Genomic DNA, 24,049 nt, shown 5'->3' on the forward strand with positions numbered 1-24,049 from the left:
CGCATGCATTTATTGTATCGCAATTGTTACGTGACAAATAATGCAGTAAAGTGATTGAGTTTACATATTGAACAAATTAACTACCGTGTTTTTGCTATGTGAAAATACCGTGACAAGGAGGCCCGAGCTCTTCTTAAACTGTATTCTACAAGTCGTGTTCAGTGGAGATTCACGATTACGGGAAAAAGTTGTTCTTGCATGATAATATATGATTTTAATTGTTAGATAAACAAAATTAGCCCACAGTTTAGAACACCTTGTCACGTAGCAAAACACATTGGAGATTAGCAGGATTTGAACCGAAGTCATTAAAGACGGATGTCCTTTCTAACCACCAGACGATCCCTCCTTATAATTAAGTGTTAACAATTCAATCTTTTAAATATAATCCAATAAAAGTATGTTTAAATGCCTAATCACATCTATATCATGTAACCGATGCATGTAAACGATATCACGCTTGTATTTACGATTCAACTTCCAGTTTACGATCAACTTGTGTCGTCGTATACATTTCGTGTAGGCAATTAAACTGCGGCCCGAACCTCGTGGCTTAGTAGCTTGACAAGATGAATTTTGATTAAGTTTCCTATGCTAATAAAAATGCCTTTTATTTAGTTTAAAATCTTACTCAGAATAATGAAATAAATAAGGACCATCTGTAACTGTATGTTCAAATATAACATTATAACAAACTATTCTTTTATAAGCCATGAGATTATTTGAGTGCATTTGGTCCCTTAAATTGTCAAACCGTAATATGTTTAAAGGGGAAAAAATGCTGAACTATACATTTCCTTTTTTAGTTATAAATTATTTAATATTAGTGTGTAAGAAAAAACTGGTGTATTACAGTTAGTAGTACTTAATAAAATAATCAGTAGCTCAACTAAAAGACGTAACTTTAATAAAATAGGCTTTAACTTGAATGTCTAAGAATACGTATTGTTTATATAGTACCAGTATATTTAATTATTCAACGATTTAAGCACATAGTACACTCAAAAATAGAAAACGGCTAACAATCGATTAAAAATAGGGTCAATCTGGTGAAAGAAGGTCTACGGATTGGTTAATTCAATCAAGAAGAAAGGATTTTCTCAAGGTGACAATATTGTTTCTTTACCGATAAGTGTCAAGTCCAAATTAAAAGTTTCCACTTCGCCCCAGAAGAATTGTAAAAGTGTGTGGAATAGAGATGAGTTTCATATACTAGTCAGCCTAAAAGGTCAATTGTGTAGAATTATGTTTAATTGAAAATAGTAAAGAGGTGCTTATTTCACTAATATTGGATCGTTTAATTTAAGTCATCTTTAAATACAAAATTATAAATTAATTTATTTATAGCTGTAGTATGACATTTAAGAAAACTGGGGCTGTATCAGAAAACCAGGGATGACAAAACCCGTAATTCGGTCTTACAAAAGAAAGTCTCCCCATCCCCCGTTCAAGTGGCAAATGAACCAACCGACCGGTAAATGGCGATTTGAATTGGGAGCTGGGGATAGAACGGGGGAATTTAGGAATCAGAGAATGATTTTATCTTATCTTCCAGGAAATTCTCTTTAAACCAGCTACTGTATGTGTGTTTCTTGGCTGTTTCAACGTCTAATAATTTACTTCTATCAACTCTAAGCTTTGAGTGACATTTTTACTGTAGTCAATACACTAGTTATTTCTAGTAGACCCATACTTTATAACGGATAATGAACATGCAACTATATGAAATGATCCTCCAGGATGCTATAAAAAAGGTATTATTACTAACAATGATTATAGAAACTTACTGTACAAAAATTGTAATAACATTCCCATTAAGTCTAACATTTAAGTTATGTTGAAACGGTTGAAACATGCATGGTTTCTATAATCCTTAAGTTAAACTAATGTATTTACTGTTATTAAATAATCTACATTATTCATCAGGCGATTGTGCTAGCATAAAAAAATAATTGAAAAAATGTGAGGAAAGTGAATGTAAACATTGTAAACAATCAGTAAAACATCTAGCATTACTAATAACAATGAACGGATTCGGAAATTTTTAGATATATAAACCTGATATAAGTCTCTGGGTAAAGTTCCTTGTACAAACGAAACGATGAAACTACTACTCACCCTACTGGCAACACCACTCCATTTTGGCTAATACTTTGATACATAATCTTCCGGTGAAAATGTTTTCAACTGAGTGTTTGTGATGAATAATTTGGCCGTAGGCTTGAAAATCCCCTTTAGGATAGAGATCAGTGACATTCTTACGAGATAGATTGTCACTGTAAGTATTACAAGTATAAACCTTTTATTTTCCACCCATGCATAAAACTACTTTTTAAAGTTTCGCATTGATCGGGGTTACTGTTTGGACATGAACAAGAACATGCATATATAGACAATGTAGATATTGATCATACATTTATTTGATATTTATGAATTGCGACTTTATCGACATATTTGTGTTTTTAAGTTAACTACACGATTAATTTTCAATTGAGTAATAACAGTTTTAAAGAATACCTACATTTTCTGCTGACGTATTGATTTTGAGGGTGAGATCGTAATAATAAAAGTGTCTCTAAATTAGAGGGGCAAAATGCAATAAAAGCGATCACCTACGTTTGTAACACGAAGCGTTGTTTTTACGATGGGAAATCGCAAAATACTAATGAAAAACTTGACAAGTGGAAATATTAGAAGAGAAAACACCTGACTTTGTTGTACAAAAAGTCCACTTGTCATCTAAAACAAACCAAAGTTTGTTGGTTATGTAAAACCTTTAATCATCTTCTCTTTAACAACTCTAAGCCATTTAAAGTAAACATATCAATAGAAAGGGTGTATATCCAAAGTTAACACTTTCACTAATTACTCACTCGTACATTACGAATAGGTTGTATCAAAGACATACTTTAATCAACCCATAGATTTTAATAGCTAAACTAATTTTATTTTAAACTAATCCTACAACGAGATATGGTAAAATACAAATGGATACTCATTGTACAGGTCTTTGGATTATGTTAATCGCTTTGAAATAATATATAGCCTATACTTAACGTTGGTAACTCGCAAACATCTTATACAATACTTTTGATATAGTTCACTTTTGCATATACCTAATTAGTTGCCAATCTTTCCAGTTTCTTTGGTTAGCTCTAGTAAGCTGCGTTTTAAAAGTTGTTCGATGCTCATTATGCACTTATGAAAATATATAAACTACAACTCCATGCCCCACTCATAAAAGCGATACTCTTACCACATTACGTTCATTAAGTTTGAAATGCTGTTAATAATATCGGTAGCCTATTTTTAAAATTAAAAAATACATGCATAACAAACTATGTTAATCTCAATAATCAATTACTTGTTAACTAAGTCACAATTTTTCAATTTTATAATCATACAATTAGCTGGCTTAACATAGTACGATCGTGATTTCAGTAAGTAGAAGTGGAAGTGCGATCACTAGACTTCTCCAAAGTTGAACAATAGAACACAAAGCAAGGGAGAACAGGGAACTCTAAACCATTGTTGTATGTAGGGGGACTTAAGGTAGTGCCAATATCATTTAATTTTATAATAACCAAATATAAGCTTATAATTACGAATAATAGTTTTAAAAATCACAGAGCTATTTTGTATGAATTTAAGAAAAACACACTCCAAGCTGGAATATGGTGAAAGCATATACAGTATATGTTTCAGATTTTGGTGGGCGAGTCTAAAATGTTAATTCAAACAAATTAAACATCAACCTTATACATTAAAAATGATTGAATTCTTTTATGTAAAATGTCCATGGCAGAGAAAATAACAAAAAGCGTGTTTTAAGTGAATTATTTACTTGTTTTCATATCATTGTGTTAAAATTCTTAGACACTTCTTATTTCTTCTTAGCCTTAATTATGCCTGATCTTAAACCAAAAATTTAATATTAAGGCCACTTACCTAGTAAGAAATTATTCTTACTAACCAATTCTATGATACTCACTTTTATTAAATATCGACCATAAAACTATCGGTAGTTAAATGTTCAGTTTAGTTTCATCAGAGTCGGTTGATTGTAGGTTGTCTAGGTCAGGCATGGAATATGCAAGTTAGGTTCGATATGACACTACATAACACTTAGGTATGTATTAAACTACATTGTAATTAGTAAAGCCTACGGAAATTTAACTTAACAAAAAGAAAAAAAATATATCAAATGAAAATGTCAAGGTTAGAAACTGAACATACAAGTGATTTATGTTTTTGAGGAATGTATTTCTTATAGGTAACCATTGAATGGTTTTGTGGTTTAGAAAGTCTTGATAAATTTAAAATTTGACAAAAACTACATGTACTCCCAAATAACCCTTGTAATTAATTATTTGATAACTAATATGTAATTTAAATTTATTCTTTGATAGGAGGGAGTTGAGACTGTTGATTTTGTTAGGTTGTGGCGAGATTTTCCAAGTTATTATAGTAAATATGTTTCTCTATTTAGAAGCTTAAAGATTATTAAGCCTAAGTTAGCAAGCACAATGTAATCATATTATAAGGAAAGCTAAAGCCCTTCTCACTATTCCATTTCCACATTCGAGAGAAGCCAGCTGAGGTAATCCCAGGATAGAAGGACTCAGGATACTATTTATTGTTCTCTTTTATTGTTCTGCAGGAAAGCTTCGTTCTCCCCAGTTAATGTGTCTGCTTTATCTAGACGGGCCATTTTGTCTAAGAAATCCTTTTAAAATGGAAACTAGTGAGTATGCTATACCACACTTTCTATTTGGAAGCAATGAGTGCAGAACCTAGCCAGGTGAGTAAACTTGTAGAATAATTTCGAGATTTTAAGTTATAATGGAAACTAGTTAGAGGAAATGGATATGTTGATCTGGCCTAATAAATGACTTATTGAGTTATTAACATTTTGTTAGTAATATTGCCCATTTAAAAAGCAATATCCTTACAAATTAGATAATTATTTCCAAACTTTCAGTAAGGTTCCTTCCTTCCAAGTAAATTTTGCATCTGCGTATTAAACGACCCGATTTGCAGTATGAATATAATAATTTTAAACTTTACTGTTGGAAAATCCTTTGTTTGTAGTTCATTTTTGGTGATGGTGGGTTCGTCGTGTTTGAGGGATTATTGAAGACATGTTCCATAAAAACAAGTTTTCATGACGATTCGGGATCTACAATCTAATCCCGTCCTCGAACAAGAAAATACTTAAAACACAACAAGATAATTAAACGAACCCTGCTTAAACTAGAAAGTCACATAGAATAACCGCACAGAAAACTGTATTGTAGAATTGTAGTCAGAACAACGTGAAAATCAACTGAAACCTTAAACAATACAATGTGTTGGAACAAAGGTGGGTACGAAAACACTGTGCGGTTTGGAAAATACGATGCGTTTATACAGTACTTCATGGCTGCAAGAATATGCTTAATATTTTATTAAAAACTGTTTAGGTTAGTAGATCTAATACACTTAAGTTAAGACTACAGGGTGAAGTGATTTACACTACAACTAGGTGATTTTCACAGATACAGTAATTTCTAAATATATATTGATATCAAATTAAGTAATTTATATCCAAACAAGACTATTATTTTGTCATTGACTATTGGAACGATAGTTTGACAATTGGACAATTGAACAATTGGACTCTTGGAAAAATATCATTTACTCTAGAAAATGTATGCTGATTTCAACCAAGTGTACTTATATTATACAGTAGCTTGTTTGTTTACTTGATATGTTGAATATTTTTTCCCAAAACACAAAACAGGAAGCGCTGGTATCTGCCTAATGCAATACCATTGTAAGTTAAGCAATTAAGCCGCCGTAGCTAACATTAGCTAATCTTAAAGCGAGTTTCAAACTCGGGAAAACAGTAGTTTCCAATTGTTCAGACATTGTTTATAACTTAAGTTGGTTACAACTGTTTTTGTTCTGTGAAAACCTAGACTGTTTGTATACATTGCACATGTACAATCTTCAACTATAGAATAGATACTACGGCGAACTAGACATTTCAATCTTATGTTATATTTGACTTAGGATACTACAGGTAAACTTCTCATCATATTGGAAATCTGATCCAAATTTTGTTAGATGGTTTATTGCATATTTAATGTTTAGCTAGGTTTGAAAACACTCACGTCGACTAGAATTTTATTATTTTAGGGTAAACATTGATCTTTGGGTTTTTATCCCCAGTTATAAAATCCCAGAATAAGGAAAATACATAAATCAATACCAATTCAGCCAAAATAATCGGTGATGTTTGTGCTAGTTTATTTGCCGTTCAGTACACGTAATGCATACGTCAGTATCAAGTCGATCGTAAACTGGAAGTTAACTCGTAAATACGATCGTGATATCGTTTACGATCTAGTCTCACACGCGTGATGTGATCAGTAATCTAAACATAACTAAGTTATATAATTTATAGCTTAGACGTAGAGTTCATCCAGGGGGGGGGGGGGTATTAAAAACAATGTAACCAAGTAACAGTTTTGATACAGAAATCAAATCATTGTCCTAGGCTGGAAGCCGTGGACGGAATAAAACTATCTCTGTGCTCTTGTTACAATCTTGATGAAAATGAGAATTTTATACATCTTTCCTAATTCGAAATATTTAAGAATTTTCTTGTTTATTGGGGGAGGGGGACGATTTCAAATTATATAGCATCAAACACTAATATTTTCTATTATAAATGAATAAATGAGTAAATTGTTGTGAATAAATTACTTAAGTAGTAATTGGATATATAGTTGGTCGGGGTTTCGTAACTAAATTTAATCTCTAACTGAAATACAAATTTTAGATTTTTCTAATGTACTATTATTTATGCTAAAAACCATGGGACACACTTAACTAATAGCTAGTTTAACTAATAACTCTAAATGTATATTACATTCATAAATTTATTTTTTTATTTTTAAAGCAAGAAAGTAAATATTATTTACATGCATATAATGAGATGAAATTTAAAAATGTAAATACAACTTTACAAACCAATTTACTTTAGTGTAGTTTTGTCTGTAGAGTGTAAAAACGTTGAGCACTTATTCTCCATTTATATAATCAAGTTACCATAATTGAACAATTGTCCAATTAGTCTGGTACTAAGTTCAGGGATCAAATAAATCACACATGAGATAAACCATTGCGAGAGGAAATTGGAAATTCTGGAGGAAATTAACGTTGCCTGAGTTTGCTTTCCTCAATTTACCAACTTCTTTCTAAAATGAAGACCAAAAAATTAATATCCAATACATTGATAATGTGACTTTATATTTTGATGGTATCCGTATTGCTGTTGAATTGTTTATAAAAGGATTTGAATTAAAAAGCGTCAATAAGGATAAAATCTTAAACTTACTGATTTGATGACGAGCAGACTAATATATATATAAATAATATATAAAATACTAATATATACTAATATATAAAAGAGTTTTAGTTTTAAAATTGATTTTAATTAAGACTATTTAATTTAATTTTGTTTCGATCTATTGGGAAACAATCGAGACATAGATTAATATGATAAAAACAATATTGAATAATCGGCACTGATAATAAGAAAATTTTAATAGAGTTAAATTAGCCGTTCAAAACGTGAACTATAGTCTGACAAGAAATTTCTTTAGTCTATCCTTTTGAGTACCGGTATCAGGTCAAATAACATCATAAAATTGTTATATACTTTTTTTACGTTTTCTCTAAAAACAACTCATTTCCTAATGTGAGAGATAAGTCAGTTATTTCGCTATTCATAGTAACAACTTGTTTGTATTTGATTACTTCGACTAACTATTTATAAGGATTGAAAACAAATCGAATTACGACAAATACAATTTCTACATTCTTAGTTAAGGGACAAAGGAGAACGCACTGTTAGACTTGCAACTTAAAAAGAAAAGTTTTTTACTTAATTGTGCTTCTTAAGTCTAAAAATGCTTTGTTCCAAAGCGAAAGATCCAAAGCACCCTCTTCGTTAAGGAAACCAACCCTGCTGCATTTTAAAACACCGGCCACTTCAGCGGAAAGCAATTATGTAAATTTCCGTTTGATTCTATGCCGCAATGCACTCTGGGTACATACATTTTCTTCTTGACTTGCATCTTATCTTTTTGTTTGTCAATTGGAAAATATTAAACGTTGTACAGTTTATTTTATATTTACAGTCCCAGTCCCCCACTCTTAAATGACCATCGATCAAAATATGTCACCCAAATAACCTCTTCGGCCCATCGCCACCAACCTTCAGATTTTCAAATGAGCTGTATATCACTCGGTTACAAAGACAATTAATTTTTACAAGCATACAATAAATTAGTTTAGTACTTAGGAAATCGGAGATTCAAAGACTTTAAGCTCCATACAACTCTTGTTTCTAATTTGATAAGAAGTCTCCAAAAGGAAACGAGTCCTTTGGTGACAGTTTGTTCTGTCAAAGGCCGAAGAAACTTGCTACTCTAGCAAACGTGACTTTTTATGTCTTTGAAAGAGTTTCTACCCTCGCGTAAAAAACTTTAAGTTCCCTCTGATCTTAAAGTCAGGAGACTTACAAGTAACAGACAAGGTTCTCGTTGAGCACGAGGTTTCCTTTCTGATAAGACACTATCACAATTATTGAGCGTTCAATTAGGAAATTACAGTATATGGGGTAAATACGTTATTCTTTCACCGTCACTTAGAATTACTTAAGTATTTAACGGATAGTTTAATTAGACGTTTTTGTCCTAGGACGCTAGGACTAGTCTGGAATCGGTTTTCACATTACTTCAGGCTAGGGGGTTGTGGCATTATCACTTAGATAAAATCCATCGGTGATTTGATGTGATTTGAACCCAGGACTGAAGTCCCTCGCGCTACCACTAGACCAGCTCGCTCCTCTTAATTAAAACATTGGCGTTTTTTAGTTTAATTTTATCTTTATTTTTCCCAACTTAAAAATTAACTGTCTTACATGGAAGGTTGAATTTTGTAACTTCTCAGTAACTTTTGTTTTTTTTTAATCGGCTTTTTATTAGCTTAAAAGATAAATAAATGCTGTAGATGGCTAGTACCTTTGATTTAGTTTCCGAAATTAAATGCTAGAACTTACTTATTTTAAATGTATGAGAGTATTGAATTGTTTATAAATTGGTCGCTTACAAATTTAAAGAACTAGTTGTCATTTATAATTGCATCCACCAACTATTATTTCTTATTTCTTTGTGGAACTTAAAAAAATCAAGCAAAACATGGTGAAACCTGGATAAAGTAAAAGAAAGTAAATTATGACGAATAACCCCTATAAATAAAGATTCATACACCTGAAGATGGAGCAAATTTGCTGTATGTCTAATTTAAGTAGATTTATTTAAATATAGATCCACGCTCCGTATCAATAAAATCTGTCAATTAAATGTCCAGGTTTGCTACCGCTAGGAAAGAGAAATCGTTGGTTTTCACATTTTTTAAGGCTATCATAAACCAAGGATATTTGCCAAACTTGTAAATGTTTTTCACACAAACAAGCAGTTTAAACTATTTTTTTTTAAATAAATATAATATCAGAGTCAACGTTTTGGGTTTAGCCTTTAAAAGCATTGGGAATATAGAGAAGTGGAATGAAAATGCAAAGATATAAATGGTTTGTCTTTCTAGCTGATTTAAATGGTGTAAAACTTGTTTAAAAGCTTGCGCCAAAAAGAAAATCTTTATTGCTAGAAAAATTTAGATTTTCAAGTGGACTATAACCCTATTTTTCTAATCATACTTCTGATGCTTGGATTTTACTAGTCTACAACTGCCAGGGTATCTTGATGTTTAAATGATAACTACTAAATCAAATCTTAATTGAAAATAACCCCCTAAAACGTAAATTAAACTTTTATTGCTAAAGTAGACCAATAATTACTTGTTATTATTGACTTAAAATCATTCTAGATTTTTTCCTCTGTAATTAGAAACAAAATTAAGAAGAATTGGGGCCAATTTAACTTTAAATAAAACAAAATAAAAAAAACCTTTGACTGAAAAATACAACCCAGTATCATATAATTTAGGAATAAAAGTCTTAGTTATTATTGTTATCATAGTTATAATAATTATTCAAATCCAAAAATATCACGTGAAAATCAGCTTCTTGGAAGATTATTCTGAACCGAAGCAATTGTTAGCAAAAGCCAATTCAATGAATCGATAAAACGGAAATTTGGTAAGCCGAAGGAAATGAATGTTGTTTCTCGAGTTAGAAGTTTGACTTCTGCTCTCAACTTTGTTCAAACTTATGCTGTAATCTAAAACCAATCACAATAGGAAAGTTTTGTATTTGCCTTAAACTTATGTCGTTGAATGGTAAATTGGTGCGAAATCAATAATACTACAATACAATGCTAGGGGAATGGCTTAGGTCTAGTAGTACATTGTTACATACGTTGTTGTTGATACATTGTTTTATTCAGATATGGATTGAAAGAGGAAACCGTTTGAATAAATGTTGAAAACTGTGAACGTGTTTTAAAATTATGTAGATATTTATCGTAATTTGCTTATACTAGCTATTACATATATTCGATTGACCATTCCCATTCATTGTCATAGAGTAAATAGAACCTAAAGTCATAAGGCACAGTTGATTCAGGTGTTAGAGCGCAGGACTTTTGTTCCAGAGGTCCCGGGTTCGATTCCACCAATCACCAATCGCTATTGGAATAGTGTGGTAATTTTACGCTCCTGCTATGTTGTTTACAATCTTAGTATGAACATGGGCAGGTCCCTCAAGTGGAGAATAACTCAACTACATTTGAGGACTCTCTTTGAAAATCATGCAATAATTCATTATCCTTATCGATGAAATTTTATGTTGTCAATGAATTAATTGTGTTCCACCAGCTATTTGAACGATAACTTATTGATTCAAATAATGTTGCTCGTCTGAGAACAGTGGGTTACCGGTAGGATCCTGGGAAAATATTAATTTTATGCTTCGAAACTGGAATCAAAGGGCTTTTATATTATCTCTCTATTCCTATTCATCCTGCATATTATCACCTTCCACACCTTGCATTCATATTTAGGGAAATATACGTACACACAGTACGTTGCCATCCATGATTTAGCTAGACGTTATCAATGAAGTAACCCATAAAATTAAAACCACGTTCCCAAACTAAACAACAAAACTAAGCATATTATTTCAAATCCAACACAAAGCACAAACAAGTGTTTATGTATCTTTTTACTATTTGAAGTGTAGTTAGAATCATGCTAGGGTCTTTCTTACACATTTATTTAACCAGATAAACGAAATACAGTGTTTAACTATGTTTAGTCAAACTGACAGTGGTAATAGCCCCTCCTATAGATTATAAACACAACCCTTGTAGATATATCAACTAATGGACCAGCTGAAAATAATTGTTACGTTAGTTCTGACTGATCTAAATAGAGATCGTGCAGAGATTAGTATTTTTACATTATTTATCCAGTTCAACAAATTTACGGCATTAAAACTAAAGAATAAAAGCCATAAGGCACAGTTCTACCCTGAAATAAGAGATGGATTTATTCAGTTGAGACTTCTTCCAAGAATAGAAATCCAGTAAATGTGCAAAGAACAAAAAAAATATTTTTTTTAAAGAATGCATGATGGAATTTTAATTATAATTTATTCCTTCGCATGGAGAGGATAGTGATAAAAATCAAATACAAATAAAAAAAGAAATAAATAAAATTCAATTGCAATTGGAAACTGTATTTGCAAGTGTATCGTTATTGACTGGTCGCCAATGTTAACCGGAAGCCATTCGGCTGTCTCCGTCTTTGCCGAGTTTGGCCGAGTGTTGCCGGACATTACCGACCCTAGCAGACGACTTGTGGCGTTGCTGTTTGTGTTTCTTCTGTCAGTAGCGCACGTAAGTTTGTCAAAAGATGTTCGTTTGGTGGATTCCGTTTTAAGCGCGTCAAGACGGGAGAAGGGTGTTTGGATGTGTTAACCTTAAAGTAAGTTTTTTCCATGTAACTGAAAAAAAGTTTTTTAACACAACAACAAAGTTTTTTTTTAAGAACTGATGACATATTGAATGAACGAACAAAAACTATTTAGTCCAAACAAAACTTACATAAATTTGCAAACTTTGTTAACTGTATGGTAATAATACATTTACTTACAACTTACTTATAATACCCCCGCCGCAGCAAACCTACACACCAAGCGAATTTCCATTTGTATGATTTGATTTACGATTAAATCTATTTCATTAACACTACGTTTAACGTGTACCTAGGTTTCCTGCTACAGGGAGGTTAATAAAGTGTGTTTTAGTTAAATATTAATAGCTTAGGATAAGATAAATTACCAAGTTTCATCAAAATATATCCACATACAAGCATACTAGAACGTTTTACTTATTCCCCATAAGAATAATATAGGAATTTAAAATTTAAAATCAAACTCCGTTTTACAATTAAATTTACAACTTTCTCCGGAACCAAAAACCGTACAAAAACACTTCAATATACTAAAACATATATTTTTTAATTCTTCAAAATGGTTTGGAGAGAAATTTAGAAATTTAATTTTTTGAGGGTGAAAAATGAGAAATATAAATTTTTACCCCATAAATGTCCTTATATAACCTCGTTCTCATGGTCCAATCATGCTGGTTCGCGAACACGTTTGTACTTAATTTTACCAAAACATATATATTACAAGTCAATTTGAACGGATTGTGTCCTTAAACAAGCTAACTACGACAGTTTACTTTTTCTCCATACGAATAAAAGTTGAATTTTACATGTTTATTGCTTGACATTTTCTCACCTTAAAGTGTACAACAACACCTCTATGTACAGACTGATTTTTTTTTTGCCCACGCAATGGTTTAATGAAACTCGGACATTTTCATGCTATTTGGGTGAAAAATAAAAAAATCAAACCCAAAACCCCATTACTACATTTTATTACCCGATATTACTCGTTCGCGAACTCATTTAAGTTTATCTAGCCCTACACATTCATGCAAAATTTAACCAAAATAGAACGAAATATACTCGAGTTATCATTTTCACGGACGCCCGAACTAATAGTGATTTTGGCCTCTGGGGAAACCAAAATATAAAAAATCGGCCCTTGGTCTAGGTCTTGGCGCAATTACGGCTTACTGTGCCACCTACTAACAGTTACTTCGTTAGGATAGGATATTCGCTAAAACATTAATGGGAATACGTTTAATATACAGTGAAATTCTTACCTAAAATAGGGTTCCTCCCCCCTGCTAAATTAACCCATTTACATGTATTGCTTCGCTGCAGTTAAAAAAGAAACCAACAGGTCTGTCACAAAAGAAACGTATCAGGGCCCAGATGATACGATAAAAAAAAGCTATAGTCACACAGGACTAGTGAGCCGTTGTAGTGAAACTGTATATTTGCAGGTGAGGGGACGATTGGCCCGGGGAGGGGGGAGATTGTCAGGGGCGCCAATTTTATATTGGTACTTAACCCCTCCCCTTTCAATCCCAACGTGCAACAAGATTATCCCCGTAACTTTGAATAAGTGTATTACGTTTGTGAAGGGGTTGAACAATATGTTTAATAGATGGCAAAACTTTGATATAAAAATCTGTAATTCTGGTATATATTAGTGGAATATGTGAGCTGAAGGCTGTGATGTTTGGAATCAGTTTAGGGTGTTATAGAAACTCGATCATTTTTAAGATTGGTTGTTTTGACTTTTGACTTGAGCAGTTGACTGGAAAGTACCGTAACCAGTAGATATTTCGGAGAAGGGAATTTTTTTGGAGGTTTGTTCTAAAGAGAACTCAAAAAGTAATCTTAACATCTCAATGTTAACAACGCTAGCCTACACATCTTTTTAGGTTCTATTATTTTAAAAAGTAAGCTTAATGTGTTATTAAAATTTAAATTCATTAAAAACTCAAGAACTATAAATTTTTATTTTGAAACTACGCTACTGGAAGATAAAACAATGTCTAGATTTTAAAAATATAAGATTTCTCGAAATGTTTTTTTATTCTAATGATTGTGATTTTGTTATATTAATCCAATGCATTTTTTATAATACTTAATTTAAAAAAAAATTCTCAAACAACGTCATAATTTAAAACATTCTATAAAAATTATATATAATGTGTGTTTATTTATTATGATAATAATAAATCAGTTTCCCATTAATCAATGATATTGTTTGTAAAATGATGCAGCATGATGTAGAGCTTTTTATTGATATTAACATTAATATTAACACCAAAGGTTTTTGTTTAAAATACATATACATAACACTATTTATATTCATTCTATCTCCTTTAGAAAGTAATATTATATATACCTCCTATAGCCTTGAAAGTTAACCGAGCTTTCAGCAGTTACAAATGAGGATCCCCCATCGATGTTTTCTAGACAAAGTTTTGAGCATCGATTTTCATTTCTGTCACTTCAATGCATGACGAAGGGTGTTCCAGAACTTGATAGGGGGTGAAAACTTTGCCCTTTGACTTATCAACTGCATAACCTCCTCGGCGTCCCGTCAAACTTCTCCCTCATCAGGGCTCGCCCTTCCATGGGGAATATATTGATCGATAATACTTTGGAAAACTACTGAGTATACATATTTGCGATCCACTAAACAAATTTTCCCTTATAGGAATAAGGTATAAAGGGTGTCCCGAAAGGAACACTCCGGGGAATGGTTCAATGCGTAAAAAAATAAACTATTAAGAATGGATTTCTTTCTAAGAACGAGTCTTTCCCGATGTACGTAGTTTTGTAGTATTTACATTACCATTAATATCTTTGAGATGTTATAACCGAACTATATAAATCTTAGTATGTATTTTAAGGTAAAAGATAACCGTGTTAAAAAATAACTGTCCAATTGGAGATTTCAAAATGGTGGCCATTTGAATTTTTCCGTCATAAAATATTAAAAGTATGACAATTTTGTAAAAAAATGTCCGGAACTTTTTTTATTAGCGTTTAACATTTTCTATAAAACGAAACCAAGTTTTAAAAGATCAAATATTTTTGGATTTTTAGCTATTTACTCTTCTATATTTTTATGCTTGATGTTATAGATAATTTTAAACTCTAAATAAAAAAGTTCTTAAAATTTTTTTATAAGAATCCAGAAAACTGTGGATATTCAGATAAGAATTTATACATAAGCCTATTACAGGTCTTCCCCTACTAAAAGCCAAAATATAATCAAAAGATCACGATTCAATTGAACTGTGAACATTCTTTCACTTTTTGCGTGTCTCAATTTCCAGCGAGGAGTTATTTCAAGAGAAAGAGATACGTTTTTAGTGTCGGGTTTGTGATAATAGAGGGTGGAGCCTAATTGAAATGAGACTGGTATCACGAATGAGCTGCTTGATTGAGTCGGTTCACTTACCAGAAGAAGAAAAGTTAATTCTTTTCAATAAAATCAACATCGTCAACATATTTGATATGATTAAATACAAGGCTGCTAAGAGAAAAGTCCACATAAATTAAATTATTTAAATATACTTACTGGGTATAAAATTCGAGTTAAATTTTTCAGTCAAAGAATAATCTGTAAGTTTAGCCACGATTCGTCAGGCTAACACGGATTCTAAGGATTATATCTCAGCGTCAGTGCTGAATACGTTTAACTTAACTCTATCAAACTCTTAAAAGAAAATTTTCTAACTAAGAAACACACCCAAACGTGTTTTTACACATAGAATAATTAGAAAAATTGATATCTTTAGGAAACACTGAAAGTTGCTTCAATTATTTTACTATCAGACATTTATTTGTTATAAGTTCCCTTTAAATTATGTATTTTGTTAGTCAAACTTGTTAGTCGATTGATCATTCAACTATTACAACGTACAATATATTCGTGGGTTTCTTAAAAAAAATATATATATCCTACATTGTTGAATCTACATGTTTTCTAAACATTAGCTATTTTAACTGGATCTGTCGCTGGTTTGTATAAATAAATAAATATGTTGACGTAATTTCCCTATACTAATCTTAATTTTCTGCAAAAACCAGCATGGAATACTGAAAGCTCGGTATGTACAAATCGTCGTAGAGAAACAACGCCTTCATTTTTCTATGTAGACATCATGAATGCAGTTTCAATATTGACGCTGTATCATTGAAGGCGACATCCGACGTAGACTAATTCTTTTCTGAGGAAAACTACGTTCTGTAATTCATACATCAGACTGTAGTTTGTTATTGTAAATGATTCTCTAAAACAACGAGTGTAATTTTAGTATCGCGTATTGACAAAAATTGGCATTGACTTTCGGTACTACAGTATACTTCTCTTCGCATTGTTTAGGTAAAAGCATTAAATTAGTTACAGGAAATTTGAATGAAAGCGTTAAGTATGAATACAATTATTTACGTCACAATATACTGTTTTTTACGAACTTCCCACGCAAATATTTAGTCCAGAAAACAGCTTTTTGGCGCCAGCTTAATCAAATGGGGTGCCATTACCTACTGTTGTACTGTAATGAGTTTTTATCGGACACCAGCCAGCTCATTACATGTGGCAATGAGTGGTTATAAAAAAAATATAACCTCTATTATGAGTAGTGATTGTTAGTCCTAGGAATACATAAGGATTTGTACAGATTTTTTATTGTTAAGTTAACATAGAGTAGTATGGAGTAAAATATCGTACGTTACTCGTCCAAAATGTGTTTACCGGACTCGTATGGTAATCCCGCACTCAACTTCGTCTCGCACGGGAATGACCACACTCGTCTGGTAAACACCCATTTTCAGGACTAATAACGTTTTATACTATTACGTTAAAACAGTGTTTTAGCTCTGTAATAGAGGGGAAGCGAATAGGCATTGATTTCTTTTCCTCAGGTGTTATTCTTGGCTGGAGATTGTGTTGGTTAGAGCTTAATAGTAGAGGGTGCATTGATGGCTGCTTGAACCTTCCTGGTAATACGTTTTGACTGTGTATGGGAATTAAATTCGAATCCAGTTTATCATTGGAGGAATTGTACGTATGACACAGTCCTAACTGAGAGCCAAAATAAAATAAAAATTGAAGCTTTTTTTGGACAGAAAGGCAATTACGAGGGAGGAATCAAACAAATAAAATTGCGTCTAGTTTAGAGATGCACTTTTAGTGAATGAAAATTGTAATCAAAATGGCAGTTATTTTGAAATATCCCCTATTAACTATTTAACAGGTTATAGCAGGAAAACTAAACTCAGCATACCTTTATAAAAAAAGATAATCTATCTTTTGGTCAGTATTAAAAATATAAATTTTTTTAAGTTAACTGGGGGTGTCCAGACGTTGTCTTGCCTGCTCATCTTTAATAATTATAATGGCTGCCATTTAGATTAGGGATGCGATATTGACCTCTGGTTTGCGCCATTCAATTTCTCTTGATAAACCCTTTAAAATGAGGGGTCACATAATAGGTGTTTACTTTTGAAAATTTGGGGCTGCCCCCAAAATACCCCATTTTGGGGGCTGGGGCAAAGTTGTAACTTTGATGAAAAAGTGCGATTTCTTAAGTTGTAAATATGGCCGAGTTTGGTTTTCCTACTGCAACGCGTTAAAAAGTTAACTGGGGGGTTCCAGACTTTTGTCTAACCCTGTAGGTTATACGAGCACTGTTACCATTCGACGCCAAGCATTACTTGAAGTTTGTCATCGCACGCTGGAGCACGAAAATGATCCTCAACAAATATTGCAGTTTTCATTCAAAAGCAAAACATTTTTCATCAATGTCAACCAAAAGGATGATTGAACCTCATCCAGATCAAAGACTACTGAGTAAACTTTCATTATTCATTGACCGGCATCAATGTTTCCGCTTGGTATCACTGTATCATTATTACACAAATATAACGAGAGTTTGGACATTTTCGTAAAAATCGTCTGACAAACTGTAAAATATTTGTTGTCTTTGTTTGAATAAACGTGAATTTTGTGAATTTTCAAACCTCTGGATCGAACCCACAACCTTCTGATTACGAAGCAAGCACTTTTACCATTCTGCCATTCAGTTACTGTCATAAGATACATATATTACATGGTTGGCGACTGATTCCAGGATTGATATAAAAAAGTAATAACCGTTAGGCTTAAGTTCCCTCTGACGTTTTAAAACCAACCTTATCCATCGAGAGGAAGTATACAACCCTTAGGGGAGGAAGTATGGTGTAATATTTTATTGTTTACCTTTTATTGGCCACAAACCCCGTATTACGCCTCCCCTAGCGATTCGTCTTGGCGTATGGAATGGAATCGGGCGCGCTTTTGACGTCATAAATATGGATAATTTATGAAACCAGAAAGTTGTAACTTTATAATGTTAGGAAATCGCCTGTAGAACTAAGTGAAAGTAACACCACAGAATTTATGCCGTACTTTCAGGTTATACACGGACCTGAATATTGAATCTTGCGTGTTCCTCGAAAATATAGTTTTACAATTACTGAAATTTGATTAAGGAATGTGGTTGAAAGTATTCCTTATAATAGTATAAGACTATATTACAGATACTAAATAAAAATACGTTTAATTACTCTCTTGAATCATATATTCACACTTATACTGTTAACTCACAAGACAGTAATCACGCATTAAAGATGGGACGTGGGGATCGATTTTGTGTGCGTTGATTACTGGTTTCTGTCGAATACGCGAACCTTTTAACCCAGCCAAACTAATTGGGCAACAGCATTGTCAACTACATAATCTTTTGTATCACATCAACAATCCAAGTAACAAAAACCAAGAGATAAAATAGAATGTTTCATTGTAGTATACTCTGTCATTGGTTCGTTCAACCAGTTACTTATTTGTGGTAAAAATAGTTTACTGTTGCCCTTATATTCAAGATATCGACGGCAGTATCCAAAACTCAATAGAGAAAACACCAGTAGATTTATTTTTTCCTTTTTTGATACCAATGTTTATAGAAAACACATAAAATTCAATTATACTTCACATTTCGCAGTGTTACAAATAAATCAAATCATAGGTATACTCGATTGAAATGTGAGAAAGTACTGCAGTTGCACGTGTGTTAAACCACTACTCACTCAGATGTTTGGAAAATCAATCTCCACCTTGTACACTCTCCCTAGTCATAACCCTCTTCCCCTATAACACCATGGTGGTCCCATGGGGAGAGGTAACCCACTGTGATTTCCCCATACACCAACAAATCGCTGTACGATAGCAAGAAACGTGATATGGAAAATTATTTCTCCTTTCACAAAGATATCGGGATTTATAAGTTGGTCGAACGGAAAATAAGTTCAAGTTTATGCCAAGATTTCTCGACAGTGAAATAAATTTACAGGTTGTTTCTCGAAGGCTACTTTTTTAAAATGCTTTATTTTTTATTTTTTTATATGAAATGAATCAGATTACAGCTTTGTTACTTTCGATCAGCTGTTTTCTTAGTAAAAGTCATAAGTTAAAAGCACAACATTCAAAGACAGCTGGTTCCAGACTAAAATCGTTAAAAACTACTCAGGATCGAAAAGTAACCATCGTAATTACTTGGTGAGGACTTACTAACTAAACTACGGTACTCATTTACGTTTAATAACTGCCAAATTAAATCTTAAGCATTGTGTAATTTTTACAATAGCAATATATATATATTTTTTAATTTTTAATATAATTGTTTAGTTATATACTGTGATTCTAATTATAATCCATCTAAAGCATAGATACTGAAAAATGCCTCTGCATATAAAGATATGCAAGTGAGCGCAGCGAACAAGCTCCAACCTAAAGGTGAGTGAGCGTAGCGTACAAACTTCAACCAGGACGTGATTGAGCCATGCGAACGAGATAATCTTGAAAATTAAGAAGTTAAACGGGGCAAAGCCCGTGGGTTACAGCTAGTAAAGATATAAACGTATAGTACATTCGTAAAATCAAATTTCCATAAAAATGCAATATAATTTCCACAGGAAAAGCTAATATATCGTGAAAATATTCCACCGAACACGTAGGGGGTGCGAGGCTCGCCATATATTTTATGATAACAAGCAGCACTGAGGGTAGTATATCAGCTTGACCGCTACATTAGGGCGAGAGGGCGAATGATGGGATGGAAGGTCCCTCTCTTGAACTCGTTATAGCTTAATTTAGAACTTGCCACAAGTAATTTCAGTTTAGCACAAACTGACCTTGGTTTTGAATAATTATTTGTTTACGATGTAAGGTATAATGTGTTGAACTAATTTAGGGTCCAAATGTAATTTTAGAGTCAATGTACTAAAAACATCTGTAGTTTATCAAATGCAAGAGAGGGTTGAGATTTGATATTTTTATCCTACTGTTACCTGACAAAGTGGGCTTTCTTGCACTGATTATAGCATGCAAAGTAGTTAATTGCTATATTTACCTACTTTTCCCGCACTCATTTTTTGTGCCACACTCCAGTAATCCAACCAAACAACACACAACAGCGTGCTTTTATTAGGTACGTAATACGTGTACGCTTTAAGTTGGCAAAACTTAAAGATACTACGACTACGATCAGCTGGTGCAGCGTTTCCCATTTCGTTCAAAGTTTGGATTTAACCTAACCTAAAAACATTTTGTATGGTATTTGAAAGACTATGCTTTATAGTAGCTGTAGGAACAATATAATGAGTAACGTGAGTGCAAACTTCTTTTGTTTTTTCTGCACTCGAGAAACTTTCCACACTTGTCTACGGCTCGTGCGTAAACATTTCTCTCATATACATCAAAGTGCCACTTCGCACAAATAACAATTTTCGTTACTTTCAGTTTTGACACTGAAGGACTCAAACCATCAACATCTGCAACCCGTTTTCCACCCAAAGAGAAGGTAGTTAGATTCGCTTCCCAAAGATTATTCTACTATTGAATCTCCATTTTATCCTTTATGTTTATACCTGTGATAACTGATGAGTAATCAAATTTAGTAGTTTTATAAATTGCAATTATAATTTGGTTAGAAAGATGTTGATAGTTGTGTGTAAGTTAGAAACCTATAGAACAATACACTCTTTTGGTGGATCAAATACATTTTCTCTTTACCGTAAACAGTTGACAGCTTTGGGAATAAGATCTGAAAGCGAAGTCTTTTAGAAATTTGAACGAAACCCTTTAAAATTAAAGGAAAAATTAATCAATTAAAAACTATTTACTTCGACAGACAAAGCTAGGGTGTTACCAATGGAAAATTTCTGTGTTACTAATTATTTATAAAATGTTCAAGTAATCATTAAAAAATTACAATTCAAACATACAGGGAACTCTTGAAACGCCACCGAAATAAACAAACCTTTGTAGACCACATTGTCCTTGTTCTATTTTCACTCGCACGTTTTATCAACTTACCTGTTGCTAGGGGATGTAATGTACCCTGAAACACATTTAGCCCAACAACGAGACACTAACACCATTAGCAGCGCGGCGGAGTGGTCTAATAATGTAATAAAAGGATGTTGTCCGCCGGCGTGACTCTAAAGAAACTTCCCCGCATAAAATAAAAATAAATTATATCTATTTTAATTGTAGGCCAGTTTAACGGTTTTAAGAGTTTTAGGGGATAATTTCAAGGTTTAACCTATAGGGATAACTTTAAAGGAATAATTTAGTGGAAATCCAGCCATGTATATGGAAATTCGCTTAGTCTGCAGGTTTGCTGCGGTGGTGGTATTTATCGTTGTTCCAGTAACCTTTAACAAGGATATTGTACCTTAATTTAAAGCTTGATACTAATATTTTAAGTACACGTAAATTTATACACATATTATACAAATATTTAGTAGACATTTAAATTAAAACTCTTAACATTTTGAGGTAAGTAAACATATCTTCTCAACATTACGATTTCATCTAGGATTACAGTAAAGGAAGGGGTTTCAAATGGGATTAAATAACATGTTAATTATATTGTACCTGCAATTATTTATTTGTAATTCGCACAACATTATAAGAGGTAAACTATCTTAACCATTGTTATTTAAATAAGAAATAAATCTGATAATTTTTAGAGAATATTTTCGTAGAAATCCAGCCAGGTAGGAAATTCGCGAATAAACTCGACCAAGTGTAAAATATTGACAATTTCCAAATTTTAAATTACTTTCTAACCACCAGAATCTTTGAACAGTGCAACGCTTTCTGGTGAAGGGGAAAACACACTCTTTTCCATTGCGTATGGAACCCTGATTTCAAGGGGGTTTTCATTCGGCAAATTTAAACTGCCATTTCCCGGTCGACTGGTTCATCTTCCATTTGATTTCTCCCCTTTTTATCCTTTGTCCGAACGACCCCCGTTTCCTCCCTTACCAGAGGAACGCTTTACATTGAATTGGAGCCAGCCTGCGATGAAAACAGATTTTTGTCATACACATTGTAAAAAATATAGAAAAATAAATTTTAAATTGAAGTTTGAGATATTACTTGGTGTTCATAAACGTCATCTGTGGAGGAAGTTTTGAGTTCAGTTATCTCTTAACTAAGTAATTTACCAGAACAAGTTAATTGAGTTTCAAAATGATTGACAACAATGTGGCAAATAAGGTTAAAAACAGTTTTACGTATTCTATTTTTCATATTTGGTTAACTGTTAAGTGTCATGGCAGTTCCAGGTGGGTAAAAACTAATAAAACAAAACAAGTGCAGTAGTAAACAAGCAAAGTTGAACCAAACTTCCACAACATTGCAAAATAAAATTGTTCAAAGAAAGTCAAACTTCATTTTTTCAATGTAATAACTACTAATAAACTGCTTTAAAAATAAAATAAAATTGTGATATTATCAATGATTGTAGGCATATATTCTTGTAAGGTAACAAATAGTACTTTTAATGTATGCGATGTTTTACACATTTTAATGTGTTTAAATCTTAGGAAATAATCAAATCTATTACTGGATTTATTTTTATCAAAGAACAAAATCTTTGACACTTTATGTTCAGTAAAACCATTCTCGAAATTGTACAGGATACGACTCCCTGTTGCAGGAACCAAATTGCCTTCTGGATTCAATTCCCTCCTCTTTGTGTTCTTATTCGTTCCTTTATCTCATCACGTATGATTTTTACGCCCGATTCTATTTATTTTTATATTTGGCCATACGCCGGAAATTGTGGAACCCTCCTTTGGTCCATTATTACAATTATTAGACAAAGGAGTCCATAATGATGTTATTTTGTAATTGGAAGGGTTGTACTGTAATAGTGTTATAAAGTGTTTTTGACTTGGACAACTCATCTCACTTTATTGTTTGTCCTAGGTGACGTGCCAACTCAATTGATAATTAAAATATGAATTAATGAATTAAAGTTCAGTTTACTATTCAGGTTTCACTAATCAGATATAGGTGATTAAATGGTGTATTGAAGTGTACATTTTATGTTTTCGGCGTGAAAATATACGTGTGATACATTGTTTATTTGTCATCTTCAAAATATGATTAGCTTAAACCCTACAATTTCCCTTATAAAGTTTCCTTTATTTTTGAATTATTTCAACTATCGTATATTCTTTCGCTGAGTAAGGTATGAAACAAAGAGATATAGTTCTCCTCATATTACAAAGTATATATTTTCATAGGTGTATCTTAGGTGGTAGCTAAAGGTAAGATCTGAACCAGCGGGTAGTAACTTTATTACAATCCTAAAATCTGTTTACGATGGACTAGATTTGAACCCAGGAATCAAAGTCTGAATTGTAACCAGTTTTATGTCCCACCTTCACATAATAGAAGGCTAGGTTCTAGTCCGGACCTGTTTTAGCGAATTTCTCAATAGGGAAGTAACATATATATGTGTGTGAACGCGATAACTTGAGTAATTTTTGTTTGATTTTGATGAAACTCGGTTTGAAGGTGTAAGGCGGGATAAACTTGAATGAGTTCGTGAACCAGCATGATCGGACGATGGGAACGGGGTTTATGGCGGGTTTTATGGGGTAAACATTGGGTTTTCTAATTTTTGACCCTCAAAAGACAAAATTTCCCAATTTATCTCTAGACCATGTTAGAGAGCTTAAAAAGACAAATAACTTAGTA

General features: G+C 32.6%; 1 protein-coding gene across 1 annotated transcript in view; it reads left to right on the forward strand.

Annotated features, from left to right (window-relative positions):
- Positions 1–11,952: 11,952 nt before the first annotated feature.
- The window catches only part of LOC129003649 (protein sax-3-like), a 107,897-nt gene continuing 95,800 nt past the window's right edge, over positions 11,953–24,049 (forward strand). The window contains exon 1 of the mRNA XM_054431948.1: positions 11,953–11,997. The gene's annotated coding sequence lies outside the window, so the exon portion shown is untranslated. The remainder of the gene's footprint in view (positions 11,998–24,049) is intronic.

Source organism: Macrosteles quadrilineatus, unplaced genomic scaffold, assembly GCF_028750875.1.
Source record: "Macrosteles quadrilineatus isolate MER2022 unplaced genomic scaffold, UCM_ALF_1.0 Scaffold_9__3_contigs__length_116548681, whole genome shotgun sequence".
NCBI classification, from domain to species: domain Eukaryota; kingdom Metazoa; phylum Arthropoda; class Insecta; order Hemiptera; family Cicadellidae; genus Macrosteles; species Macrosteles quadrilineatus.